Consider the following 14150-nt stretch of genomic DNA (forward strand, 5'->3'; position numbering starts at 1 on the left):
TCCTCATCTTCACATCCTACTTTCTTCTCCGCATAGCCCTGTTGGGCCTTGGTCCCCAACATGCTGCTATCCTTAGATGTTTACAGTTCTTCCCATAGGTAATGGGAGCCATTGGAAGCATCTATGTAGGCAAGTATTAATAGTATGTTCAGATCTACACTTTACAAAGATAAGGGACATCACATATGCACTGTATATTTTAAATCAGTCCTTTCTCAGTCCCTTGCAAAGAGGGAATTGGGAAAGAAAGCCTTCTGCATACCTACCCTTCTCTCTGCTGGTCTAGCACTACTCTTGGTGGCCTGAGCAGAGAGAAAAAGGGTTTTCCATGGCTATGGCTTTGGACCAGAGCAGGGAAGATCCAGGATGAATACCATGCACATACATCTTACCCCAACCCACCTCCCCCTGCAAACAGGCAAAGGGCTGCGTATCTGCTGTACCACTGGAGGCCAAGAGGAGATGGTCATGCACTGCTGCCTTGGGCTGTGGCAGACATCTACCTGCCTAAGCAATGGCCAGAGTGAGGATGAATCCATGGCTCTGAAGAAAGTTCACCCACCTACGTCTGGGGACAGCTCAAAAACAGAGCACTACATATGGTTCCTCACTCTACAAACTTGACAGAACAAAAGCATGTGCCTCTTGGGTCTGACTTGGATACCACTGATCCTGAACTTTAGTGCCAAAATTCCATGACTGAATTAAGGTTTAAAAACAATATATATATATATATTCTGAAACTTTTCTTTTGATATCAAATACAATAATGAAAACCAGCAAATTCATTATTCCATATTCTCTTTTCCTTCACTAAAATCAGGAAAAGCAAAGCAGAAGAGTTCCTAATAATCTTAAGGATTTTGCAAAACTCTCATGTTCTCCATTTATATTCACCAAATATCTTAACTCACCAAAAGCCTATAAATTTTGCAAGAATGTAGAGCTGTAAATTTCCTTCTTCCTTGCAGAGGCACCAGATCTCAAAAGAAAGGATGATGAATGGGTATAGTTATAAATACTCCAAGGCTAATGAGAACCAAAGATGAACTGTAGAAAAATCTGGTATTTGGGGATATAGCTCCTGGCGTGTGCTTGAATTAAAAGGTCCCGACCTCACGTAAATTCCGGAGCTATTTTATCAGATAAGAAAAACAAAGCCCAAAAGTACTCATAAATTACTGTACATTGAAACTTCACCAAATATTATTTAGTCAAGAGAAGCCTATTTTTCAAAATGTAAGTAACTGACTGCTAATTGAAATATAAATTACATTTATGGACATTTTAAGGATTTTATTAGAATGGTTGTTTGTCACTTCATTAGTAGTGCAGGAAAGAGAAACATTAATCAAAGCTCCACAAACAGTAAAATGTGAGGAGGGACTCAGACTGCAGAACGTTCAGTGGAACATGAGTCAGACTTGACTGACTGAAAACTTTCTTACTATCTGATAGATACTTTTGTGCAGTATTACCTGTACCGAAATGTTCCCAAGATCACAGATTATAGGTGGATGCTGCCAGGGCTGCCAGATTTAGGCCGGAAAAAAAAAAAAAATCACCAGTTAAATTTGCATTTCAGATAAACAACAGATCATTTTTTAGTATAAGTACGTCCCAAAGTATTCCACATGTGATATACTTACACTAAAAAAATTATTCATATTTTTTAATATACTGTATTTTATCTGGCAGGCGGTCTGCTAAGGTGCTAGGACATTTCAACTGAATATTGGAAGGACAGCAGATCCCTCTAAGTACCTTGAGTTGCCCTCAGACCAAAATCCAGTCACTCTTTCATGCCAGATGGCACCAAATGTGACTAAGCAGACATCTCAACACAACATCCATGGCAACACGTTCAGAAACTGTCTGCCTGCTTTCCTAATTTAAGTTAGAATCATACAATTGCAGAATTTTAGAATTGGAGACTTGCACAGATTTTTTTTTTTTTTTAAAGAAAAAAAATTATGTCATTCCCAAGTGCAAAGAACTTTCCTACAACCAATTACCAACGTGGGAGTGAGGAGAGTGATGTGGGCACCATATTTAACCACAGGAGAGCCAAGAAGATTCCAGTGCCTCTCCACTCCCAGAATTTATTTATTTTCCCAGTGTCAGCAACTTATTAAGGGCCCTTTTCACAACTGGTGATATAAGCAGAGGAGAAATGGACCGTGAACTCTTTGAGGATAGGATGGGTATTGAATTCATCTGTGTAATCCCAGAGTTTGGCACTTGGTGGGCACTCAGTGAATGTCTGATGAATGAATGCGTGATGGTGTATACGGTCTTGAGTCACCGAGACCAAATGTGTGTTGGTTGGGAGAGAGAGTGAGGTGGGGAAAAGCAACGCGTAGGGAAGCCTGAGGGCAGGGTGATGGAAGAAGGCAGGATGACCACAGCTCCTGCCCCAAGTCCATCTTCCTAACCGAATCCCTTTGTTTGTAATTCCCCCAATAATGGTGCAAAGATGTCATCACTCCCTGCATGTGGGTTTTCAGGAAGGCAACCTGATCTCAGTCCAGTGTCTGCTCAGAGCCAGCTGCCTGCCCTCTCTAGGACCACCTTATCCACCACAAGCACAGGTAGTGGCCCACAGACTCTCACCGAACTACAGAAACATCTGCAACGAGGGGGAAAAACATTGACTCCAGCACACAAAAGGAAATTAGAACTACCAAAATTAGCAAATGTTTGCTTAAATGTCTACAAAATATTACTTTAAGGCAACAATCAAATGCTCACACAGTTAAATATAAAGGATATTTAATATAAGATATGGGTACATATTATGAATTATGATACACTGTGATGTATGACCAGCCCTGTCCATGTTCCTTCCTCCCTCCCATCTGAAGCTATTCTAATGTCAATTACCCGGTAGAGCACGTAGAGCAGGTCCCACAACGTTTGGAAAAAGAATCATTTCTCCTGGTCCCTCCTTGCCTCCTATCCTCTTCCTCCTCAAAGCTGCTCGCTGCAGAAATGCCCTGATTTTAAATGCTGCTTCATGCAGCAAATCTGTTTACCTGTAGAGTTTTATACAGTCTTCTACAGCAAGGTGCCATACGGGACAGCTAAAGAATTCAGGGTAAGTTTGCTGGGAAAAGTTCTAATGGTTGAAGCACAAAAAGAGGCACAAATATTAAAAATGGCTCTTAAGGAGTGCTCCCCACGTGTAAAGTACTGTGTTCAGGGAGGGTACTGACACCTCGCAACACCCGCTGAAGTGGGTGGGACCTATGGTCATCTTCCCTGTACAGCCTAGGAAACTGGGACCTAGAGGAGGCTAAGTACCTTGCCAGAGGCCACACGCCGAGCCAGGATGTAAACTTGGAAAACCTGGTCCTGTTTTAGATACGTCATTGATTGCTCCAGTCCTGGAGTCAAGTGGACAAAGGGTCATTGCCCAAGAATGATTCAAACCTGTAAAAATGTTAGGATGGCCATGCCCAAAATGAGCGAAGTCTGGGGGGAGGCGGGGAGAAAAGAAAGACAACCAAAGAGATTTTTCCAAGCAAAGACGATGGGAAAGATAGAAAAGGTAAGATGCACACTTCCCAAACTGAAGGCAGAGCTATTGCACCTACTATTTGGGAATTGGAGGATCACTACATTAGAAAGGAAAGCTTCCGAACGCCAGGAGCCAGAGGGAGACACCAAGTTCATTCATTTCAACCTCCGCCCCCCATTTAAAAGATGGGAAGCCAAAGCCAAGAAAGGTTAAATAACTTGTTCAAGATGGCCCAACTGAAGAGTATTCCTGCCTTCAGACTCCACTCCAGGGTTCCTTTCCCCCAACTAACTCCCTGGGCCTGCTGGTGAGAAGTGAAAGGCCAAATAACTTTAAAAAAAAAAAAAAAAAAAGCAATCCAGGACACATAGAAGATCCTGACCTCAGAGCCTCTCTAGAGAAATCTTTGGGGATCCCCAAAGACTAAGGAAAGGAGATAGAGTTTTGTTTTGTTTTTTTTCAAATAGGGTAGATCCAGGAAACTAAACCATAGAAAGATTCCTGTCCAAGCCATAAAGGAGTTTTAGCAGATTTTTGCAAACACTACACACTAATAATTCACTAAGAGTATCACGTCAAGTTAACTTTATATACGGTGTTTGACAGAGTTCTTGGTGAGCAGGAAAAGTCTGGTCCACTTAAGGTGTCAAGATTTAGGCAAGCTACGTGGCAGTCTGATACCTGGAGTTGAAAATGGCAAAATATGGGCTGGATTCAGCTCAAACATAACCTTCTCAAGACACCTTCGCCAGCCCCACCGCAGACCTGGAAACCCCACCCTCTCCACTTTCAGAGGTCTGTACACTCACCCTGTGAGCAAAGGTGACATCTTCCTGTGGCTTGTTTACCTGGTTGAAACCCCTAAGTGGTCTGTGAGTTGATGGATCCAAGGCCCCTGCACACGGGAGAATCCGGAGAAGTATCAGTCCAATGAATGAATTCGTACTTCTGTTTACAGAGCCATGATCTATTGAGCGCCTGCAGTGTGTCAGGCATTGTGCTAAGTACCCAGTGTGCCTTGCTTAACAAGACACACAAGGTCCCTGCCCTCAGGGAACTTAAGAGTCTTGTGGGAGGGATAGGCATAAAGCAAATAATTATACAAATAATTATCAGAGTTACTAAGGGAAAGTACCAGATGCTTCGTGAGGGTGCACTTCTCTGAGGAATGACATTTAAGCTAAGAATCAAGATAGGAACTAGCAAATTAAAAGATAAGGGGAGGAACATTTCTAGAAGAAAAAAAGAGCCCTTTCCCTCTATCCCCCATAAAATCCCCAAAGTAGGAAGATGCAGGGTGCTTTCAGAGAACTGAAAAAAAGGCCTGTGGGGCTGGAATAAGGAAGAGTGCACCCCAGTAAGGAGACAGGGCCAAGCATGAGGGGCAGGCAGGTCCCATTGAAGATTCCTGCCCAGAGAGCAAAGAGGCATGTCACTGAAGGGCTTACAGCAGGGGAGCAACATGATCAGACAGGCTTTTTTAAAAGACCACTCTGGCTGTGTGTGCAGAATAAACTGGAGGGGAAAGTTGGAAGGAGACCAGCTAGGAGGCTCCTGCAGTAATCCTGGCCAGTTTTGAAAGGACAGACAAATTGACAAGAGCACTGTTCTGAGGAGTCACCATTATATAACAATAACCCAAGAGTTCATTCAAGCTTGGGCAACAACTTGAAGGAAGATCTTCATCACACAGGGCCACAATATCTCCTTAGCTCCACTCCATCCATCCCTTCCAACATCTTTATCTTGATGGGAATAAGGTCAGAAGGGAAACTAGCAAAGCTGCTAGTACATAAATCTAGGAGGAATGGCTATGAACTACTATTTGACTCTCTTGTAGGCTCAGGGAAAGAGAAGGTTCATAAAGATGAAAACTATAAGGTCTCCATTCTCAAGGAGCTCTCAGGAGGCTAGTAGGGATATCTGAGCAAAACAAATATTAATACAAGGCCAACTGAGATGAGGGCTATAATGATGCTATAAACTAAGTTGTATGGGGACTTCCCTGGTGGTCCAGTAGTTAAGACTCCACGCTTCCACTGCAGGGGGCACGGGTTCGATCCCTGGTCAGGGAACTAAGATTCTCACATGCCACACAGTGCGGCCGGAAAAAAAAAAAAAGAAAGAAAGGAAAAAGAAAAAGTTGTATGAACACACACTGGCAATAAAAAGTTAATTCTGGCAGGGAAGTAAGGGAAGTTTTTTCCCAAAATTTACTTTTGACTTTGGCCTTCAGGGCTGAGTAACATTTTGAGGGGTTGGAGGAGGGGAGGGAGGGAGGTATTCCTGGGAGCAGGAAAAACCTGCAAGAACAGAGAGGAGCAAGTTTGCTAGAGCCCAGGGGCAAGGCAGGCCCCAATCCACGTTCTAAAAAATCAGGATTAGCATGAACTTGCGGTTTACAATGCCCTTCCACATATACTGTCTAATTTGATCTCACATCCACACCGAGGTCAGTAGGACTGGTTGTGATTGACATCTGAGAATACTGACGCTCCACTGACCCAACCATATGGGATAGAGCCAGCAGTCACAGCCAAGTGTTCCGGCCCCATGCATGAGCCTTGTTCCACTCTTAACCAATAAGACCAGATAAAACCAACAGTGCAACATTTAATAGAAAGAAAAATAAAGACCACAATAAATTTTTATAAAATTTCAGAAATGCAAGGTGACCACAAGCTCAACACATGCTCACAAATACTACGCTTCAGCCAATACAAGCTTCTTTAAGATACATATATCATTAAGAAATTATTTAATAATGGCCCTTCTATGACCATGAAGTCAGAGAGCCCTCACTTTGATTTCCAGCGCTTGCACTTACGAGCTGTATGGCCATGGAGTGGAAATTACTTCCCTCTTAAGTGCAGTTCCCCCGTCTTCAAATTGGAGTACTAAACCCATCCTGTAAGGATTATTGGGAGACTGAATGGGAAAATGCAGGTAATGAGGCTGGCACGAAGCCTGGCACATTCTGTTAATGTTGGCCTTTATTAACTCTCATTACAGCTCTCTCCCAAGGTCGGAACACATTTGAGACACCTCACTCAACTTCTGGTTCCACATTCTGTGAGAGATAGTGAAAATTTATAGAATGTTTGGGAAGGGTTATCAGCAGAGAAGGTTTGAGAGGGCACTACCCTTGCAAGTATGGACACCTAAAGCCTGAGTTCTTGTCCCAGTTTAGCCACTACCTAGCTCTGTGATCTTAGGCAAGTCACAACTTAACCTGTGACTCAGATCTTACCTGTAAAATGATGAAGTTTAAGATATAAATTCTAATTGACTTCTAAAGTCCCATTCACGTCCAAAAGTCCTTAAATTTTATAAATCCTGCCTTACGAGGACCTTTTAAAGGAAGTAGATTTTCCAAAAGAAGAGAGAAGAAGCTGCATGATAGTTTTTAAAATAATAAAAGCAGTCACATAAAAGAAGCGCACACTTAGTGTGTTTTAGAAGAAATAATGAGAAAAGTACGACCAGTAGGAGAGAGGCTCAAAAGCAAGCAGCTTTTGGCTTAGGCTAAGGAGAAAGGAACTTTCCAACAATAAAAATTATTCAATAATGGACATGTGATCATTCAAGACTGGAGATCCTCAACGGCAGAACAATACTGCATTCACCTTGCACTCTCGTCACCTAGCCCAGTAAGAGGCACAAAGGAAACCCTTAAGAAAGGATGGATGGATGGGTAGATGGGAGGGTAGGTGGGTGGGTGGATGGGCGGGTAGATGAGTGAATAGGTGGGTGGATGGATGGGAGGAACGGAAGGAAGGAGGGGATGAAAGAGGAAAGAAGGAGCTGCCTTAAGAGGTAGTGAACTTCCCCTTGCTGGGTGTGTTCCAGCAGAGCTGGATGACCATCTATCTGTAAGGGGGGCTGCAGAATAGATTTCTATCACGTGTAGGAGGTTCCACTGAAGGTCTATGTGATATTTACTTCCTCACTTTTCTCCCCACTAACTCATCCTACATATTTTTGTCAGATTAATCTTCCTAAAAGACAGTTCTGTTGATGTCACCCTCCTACTCAAAAAATTTACTGGCTCCCCATTGCTTATTCAGTTAGGTCCACAATCCTGATATCTGAGGGCTTCGTTTGACTTTGCCTTAAGGACTTCTACTCATTTTTCAAAACCCAACTTGGATATATCCTCCGTCAAGAAAATGACCACTCTTCACCTTTCCCCCACAGTTTATCTGAATCGTGTCATTGTTGTATACTATTGCACACAATTATAATGCATTTGGCGACAGTTCTCTTCTATGAGGCTGTGACGCTCCTGTGTGGAAGAGGAATCTTTACCTCTGTACTCCAATAGCACAGAACCTGCCTTTCAGCAGTTATTCAATAATAGTAAAATAGGAATTATTTATCTGAAACCAGGAATTCTGTTAAATTCAAGATATGCAATATCTTCCCTGGATCTTTATAACAACTCTATTGGCCCCATTAAATAAACAGGGAAGTGGAGACTGAAGGGAAGATAAATAATTTGCACAAGACACAAAGCAAATAGATGGCAGGGGCTAGATTCAAACCTGGTACTGCACGCCCTAAATTCCTGGATAGGAACCACTCTACAGTGCTGCTTTCTGGGCAGCAAGACCATCCATGACAGCCCAAACATGTTATCCACTTACTCATTCAACAAGCATTTACTGAGCCATTAGGGGACAGGTTCTCTAGGTAGAGGTCCTGCCCTCAAGAAGCTTACAGTTCAATGTGTGAAACAGACAAATCAACAATTATGGTGCAGTGCAATAATGCTATCAGAGAGGTATGCACAAAAAGAAAAACATTTCAATCAAATTGGGAAGACAGGAAATATTAATTATAGCAATGATTTCCAATTAACAAGCACCCACTGCATGCTAAACAAGGGTGCTGAAAATCATATCACAAGGCTTTACAAATAAATAAGCTGTGGCCCAGCAAGGTTACAGTGCATTTAGCGTTGAGACAATAGTTTCTGGTGTCCAAGTGCCATTGTTCTACCCTCAGTACTGTTACTTTCTAGCTATGTGCCCTTCAGCAAGTTACTCACGCTTTTTGCCCCTTAGCTCCGCCATCTGTAAAATGGGAAGAATAGTAGTTCCTATCTCAGAGGGATGCTGTAGTGTTCAAAGACTAAACCTATGCAAGGCACTAAAAATGCCTCCTGGTATATAGCGTTACATAAATTTCACTTATTATTACATAACTGACCAAGAGCATTGCACGTAAATGTCTGATGCCAGTACTCATATCCATTTCACACAAAGCCTTCCTCCAGAATGCACCTAAGACAAGGTGATGCTTGAGCTGGGCTTTGAAAGGCAAATGAAGGGATAAGAGCAGGGAAGGGTACGATCAGCTTTGGGGACAGCCAACATTCCACAATGCCTTATTGCTGCACTACTGCTCATTCTTTTCTCTGCCTGTCCTTCTCCAACAACCTTGACCCACTGAAATCCTATCCATCAGCCAACAAAGCCATCATATTAGACTTCTTCGATGAATGTGCCCCTGATCACCTTCCCATGCACTTGGTTGATACCTCTCTGGTCAGGGTTAGTCTTATGTATGCGGTTGTATTTATACACTTTCATCTACACAAGTATGCACACACATGTATGCATATAAACAGAAATCTTCAAGGCTTCCAGAATGCCTCACATTCATGGAGCAGGTACTTTATAAAGCCCCACAGATAATGTTCTCAGCTCCAGTTCAGAGATATTTGTTATACTAATTACCATTCCAGAGCTGAATTTAGAAACTACCCCCAAACTGCAGACAGCTCCACTGTAAACAATATTCCCTAATCATCCTAACTCATCATGAATATCTCACTGATGGGGGAGGTAAACTGTGATTTATTATTTAAAACTGCGACTCCATCTAAATAGTTTAAAAAATGGACAAGGAGAACTTGAAACTAAAGAAACTTCTCTCAAATACACATTTATCTGAAATTGTCACATTTGCTTTCTTGGCTTCCTTGTAAGCTGGGGTGGAAAAAAGCAGGAAGGAATTTTATATTAAAAATTATCAGAAGCATAATAAAAATTTCCTAATGACAGCCTATGTCAAATGTTGTTTTATTTTAAAGACTGAAGGAATTTTATTTTTCTCATGGCCAACTTTCTCACCGCTGTGGCCTCTCCCGCTGCGGAGCACAGGCTCCGGACGCGCAGGCCCAGCGGCCATGGCTCACGGGCCCAGCCGCTCCGCGGCACGTGGGATCCTCCCGGACCGGGGCACGAACCCGCGTCCCCCGCATCGGCAGGCGGACTCCCAACCACTGCGCCACCAGGGAAGCCCCTCATGGCCAACTTTTGATCAAACACCTCAAGAATGCAATCAAACCAAAGTATAACAGCAGGTCAGAGGGAAAGTGCAACAAAAATGGTGAAACTGTGTAGTTAATGGATGAAATGGACAAATATGAATGTCATCTCTTTTCCCTCTTTCAGTCTAATTATAGGAGTAGGCAGATTTGTGGTCACAATATAGTCAAAATAACAAAAGAAGTAGAAAGTTCAAGAAGATCCAAAATTAGATAATCAGCTCTCCTTCAAAGAATTAACTTGGCCTCTCAGCATTGATTAATCTCTATTTATTACAGTTCTCCTTATTTAAAAAAAAATCATGTGCTTAAAAATACTTAGAAAATTTAAATTGAAGAATTTTTTTTTTTTTGCTTTGGGTTTGGCTTTTTTTTTTAAGGCATTAGCTTATTTTTAACAACTTCAGTTTAAGCAAAAGGGAGGATAAAAGTACATTTTGATGCAAAATAAGACATATTGAGGGCTCTCCAAAGGAGAAAGACTGGGGGGGATGGAATATTGACCAAGGTTAAAAATAAAAAGGCCTAACAGGAAGGCAAGTCTACCAAACTAAGTTATTTTTTCCTCCTAACAGTCTAAAATTAGATACCTCAGCAATGCTTGCTGTCTTTAGGTAAAAACGATATCACAAACCTCCCTTTTTAACACCACTGAAGTATTCTGGTTCCCCAACTTCTTGACAGCTAACTTCACAGCTAACCAGAACTAGAGAATTTAAGTCTAATAAAATGTCACAGCCAACCTAATGAAATCTCATCTCTTATTTGAAGTATCCAATCTATAAACCCAAAGCTGTGGACAAACACCCCAAAAGTAATTTTAGGCTACAAAAATGCCTCAGCTTTCTATCTCCCAAAGATACATTGTTAGTAAAACAATGGAATCAGCATTTTTCTCCCCTTTTTGCACAGCCTAAAGCCTGGTTCTCAGGCAGTAACAGGATATTTGGAAGATTTCCTTCCCTTGGGGATCTCTGACACCCATGGCGGTGCAGCAGCAGACCCAGATTCAAAGGCTGAATCCAAATTCTATTCTAACATGAAGGGGTTAAAGGTGACCCCCAAGATCTATGCTTTTCATCTCCACTGCTCTCTGAGCAGCAGCCAGAGTGATCCCATTAAACCTAAGTCAGATACTGTCAGTCCTGTCCTCAAAACTCTCCCTTCACCTTCCCTATCAGAGTAAAACCAAAGCCCTACCATTGGCCTCCAGGCCACTACATATTCTGGCCCCTGTGCCCTCACCTCCTGCCCTTCCCTTTGCTACCTACTCCACACTGGTCTCTCTCTGCACTGGCTGTCCACACCCCTGCCACCTGGAATGCTCCTCCCCCAAATATCTGCATGGCTAACCCTGTCACCGTCAGATATTTGATTAAATGTATCCCTTCCAATTAGATTCATTTAAAATCACATGGCTGGTCTTCCCTGGTGGCGCAGTGGTTAAGAATCCGCCTGCCAGTGCAAGGGACAAGGTTCAAGCCCCGGTCCGGGAAGATCCCACATGCCACAAAGCAACTAAGCCCGTGCACCACAACTACTGAGCCTGCGCTCTAGAGCCCTCGAGCCACAGCTACTGAGCCTGCGTGCCACAACTACTGAAGCCCGTGCACCTAGAGCCCGTGCTCCGCAACAAGAGAAGCCACCGCAATGAGAAGCCCGCGCACCGCAACGAACAGTAGCCCCCGCTCACCACAACTAGAGAAAGCCCATGTGCAGCAACGAAGACCCAATGCAGCCAAAAATAAATAAATTGTAAAATCACATGGCCTTTAAGCTCTATTTTTTTTTCTTTTTTCCATGGTACATCACTTTCCAACAAATGATACAATTGACTTATTGTTTCTTATTTATTGTCTGTTTCCCCCAGCTGGAGTAAACACTCCTTGAGGGCAGGGATTTGCCTGTGTTGTTCAGTGATGTATCTCATGAGCCTAGTATGTAGTAGGTCTTCAATAAATATTTGCAGAATGAATGAATAAGATCTTTTCTTGTTCTTACTTCTTACGATTCCATGAGGTATCCAGTACTTCCTGCTTGGTAAGCTGGTAACCAGTTATTTCCCCACAGAAGCCAACCCATGAGACTGAGTCAAAAACATTGGATTAGTTGCACCATGTATTGAGAATTTGCCATGGGCCTGATACCTTTTTTTACATGTATTTTTCTCATTTAATCGTCACCAAAAGCCAGTTAGAAAGACATTCCGTTCCTCCCTATTGTCTTAAAGAGCCTAAGGAAATTCAGGCTCAGAAAGATTAAGTAACCGAAGACCATGCTGCTATGAGAGCCTCTGCTGGCCTTTCTACAGACCCAGGACAGTCTGACACCCCATTCTCCCTCCTTCATTTTAAGATGGATTCACTTCTTCAATAGCACCAGATAACAGTGAGACCCCATGGACGTGTTATAGAAAGAATCCAGAGTGCAGTTAATTACACAGAGAAAACCTGGACTAAAAAAAAAATGCAATAAAATTTTGTGAAAGAAACTGTACTTTTATAATAAAACAGTCACTCCTATGAAATCATTCTGTTACTGTTACAATCAAACCAACAGTAACAGAAAAAGTAAGGGAGATGGCATGACCTACTAACTTCAGCACTGGTCTCCCTGAAGACTTGTTGTGTGACCAGGATGAACTGACCCCTTCACTAAGCCTCAACTAACTGGCGTGAAGCCACCCAGCCTATGTACTGCCTGCAGATTTTGAAACACGATGACAAAAATCCATCTGCAGAATGAATGAATTTACAAAAGAAAAGCACTCTGTAAGTTCAATTATCTCCTGATCACCATTTCTGAGGTTGGTAGTAGTCGTTTGAGAGCCATTACCCAAGCCCAACAGAGCAAAACCTACGTCAACTCAGGCAGCTAAGTCCAGCAGCCCCCAGACAGTGGCAGAAATAGAGTAACTCTAACGGAGGCTCTTTTCTCTGAATCATCTCAGTGGTGGACCAAAGTCTTAGTTGCCACCAAGCCACAAAGGAGACAGGGTCCATAAGCAAAAGTTTCTGTTAGGGTCAGCTTCTTTTCAGGCAGAGGAGGAAACAGTCCAAACCCACTTCTATGGCTCAGTGTAGGCTGTGAGGTTAGGCAAGGCCGGAATGTCCTCCCCAAGCTACTGTCACCACCTTAACCAACTTCTGAACTACAGACATTGGGAGGAATGGGGAGAAAGACCAACCAAGGGTTCTGCTGATTCCCACACACAGAGCATGACAATGTTTTGTCCCCAGCCAGACCTGGCCTTATTCCAACACAGTTCATTAGACCTTCTACACAGATTCGCCTGGTGGCTTCTCAGACATTCCATAAGAAAATATCTGCTTTCACCTTTCTCTAGATGCGAGGTGGCAACCTCAGTGACTAGGGACAGAAGTAAAAGGAGGATCTAGCAGACGCTGATGTTGGAAATTGTCTCATCCACATGAAATGTCTGAAACTTCAACGTATCCTATGGATAACTGAAGTTTTTCTTTCACTTGACAATTCCAAATTGTGAGCTCAAATATCTAAAATTAGGTTACACATATAAATGCCAAGAACTCCTTTAGTGATAACTGTTAAAAATCCCAAATTTAAAATGCCTGCTTAAACTGTTTTAATCAAGATGGCAATCCTTAAGTCTTAATTTTTGAAGTCTCTTATTTGCAGACATTCTTACTTTATTAGTAATGTAAAATAAACACGCCTTCCCTAGAAAAAAAAATTTAATTAAAAGCCTTCACAAGTATTCCACAACTACTCTGAGAGCTGTCTTGACGCATGGATGTCTTTGGGGGAGGGGAGTACTTAGGCTCTAACTGTACTTGAAAAATAGCATTGTCGCTATGGAAGCAGCTCAAAATTTTGGCTGTTTTTTCTTACGCTAGCAAAGGCCATATTCTTTACATGCAACTCTTCTTTTCACTGCAAAGGGCTTTGACAGTAATCCACCTAGTTTGTAGCAAGCCCTGCCTTGCCTAGGCAGTCACCCTTTCCTCTTACTGTTCAAGCACCACTCTTTTAGCTGAGCCACAAACATGCAGGTAGAGTACAGATGAACTGGAATATGAGCATTCACCAGCAAAAGAAAAAGGTGACTTTCATTCATCAATCATTCGTTCCTTGGAGGAATCACAGACAAGGCCTATTCAGGTTCCTGTCACTGGTGAAACTGGCCTAACTTCCAACCATTCCTTGGGTCTTTTTGGACCCATCACTGGCAACTTGTCAATCAAAATGGAGTAAGCGTGACCAAGTTTTGTTTTAAAACAAATGCTTCAAAAATGTTACATTTAAGAGTATCAGCCT

General features: G+C 42.5%; 1 protein-coding gene across 2 annotated transcripts in view; it reads right to left on the reverse strand.

Annotated features, from left to right (window-relative positions):
* Positions 1 to 14150, reverse strand: part of CUNH1orf21 (chromosome unknown C1orf21 homolog) — a 227089-nt gene that overhangs the window by 188392 nt on the left and 24547 nt on the right. Inside the window, exon 2 of one of the 2 annotated variants that reach the window (XM_029227466.1) lies at positions 1479 to 1529. The exons of the other annotated variant lie outside the window; for it this stretch is intronic. The gene's annotated coding sequence lies outside the window, so the exon portion shown is untranslated. The remainder of the gene's footprint in view (positions 1 to 1478; positions 1530 to 14150) is intronic. 2 annotated transcript variants of the gene reach the window in all.

Source organism: Monodon monoceros, unplaced genomic scaffold (assembly GCF_005190385.1).
Source record: "Monodon monoceros isolate NGI ecotype Baffin Bay Population unplaced genomic scaffold, NGI_Narwhal_1 Super_Scaffold_18, whole genome shotgun sequence".
NCBI classification, from domain to species: domain Eukaryota; kingdom Metazoa; phylum Chordata; class Mammalia; order Artiodactyla; family Monodontidae; genus Monodon; species Monodon monoceros.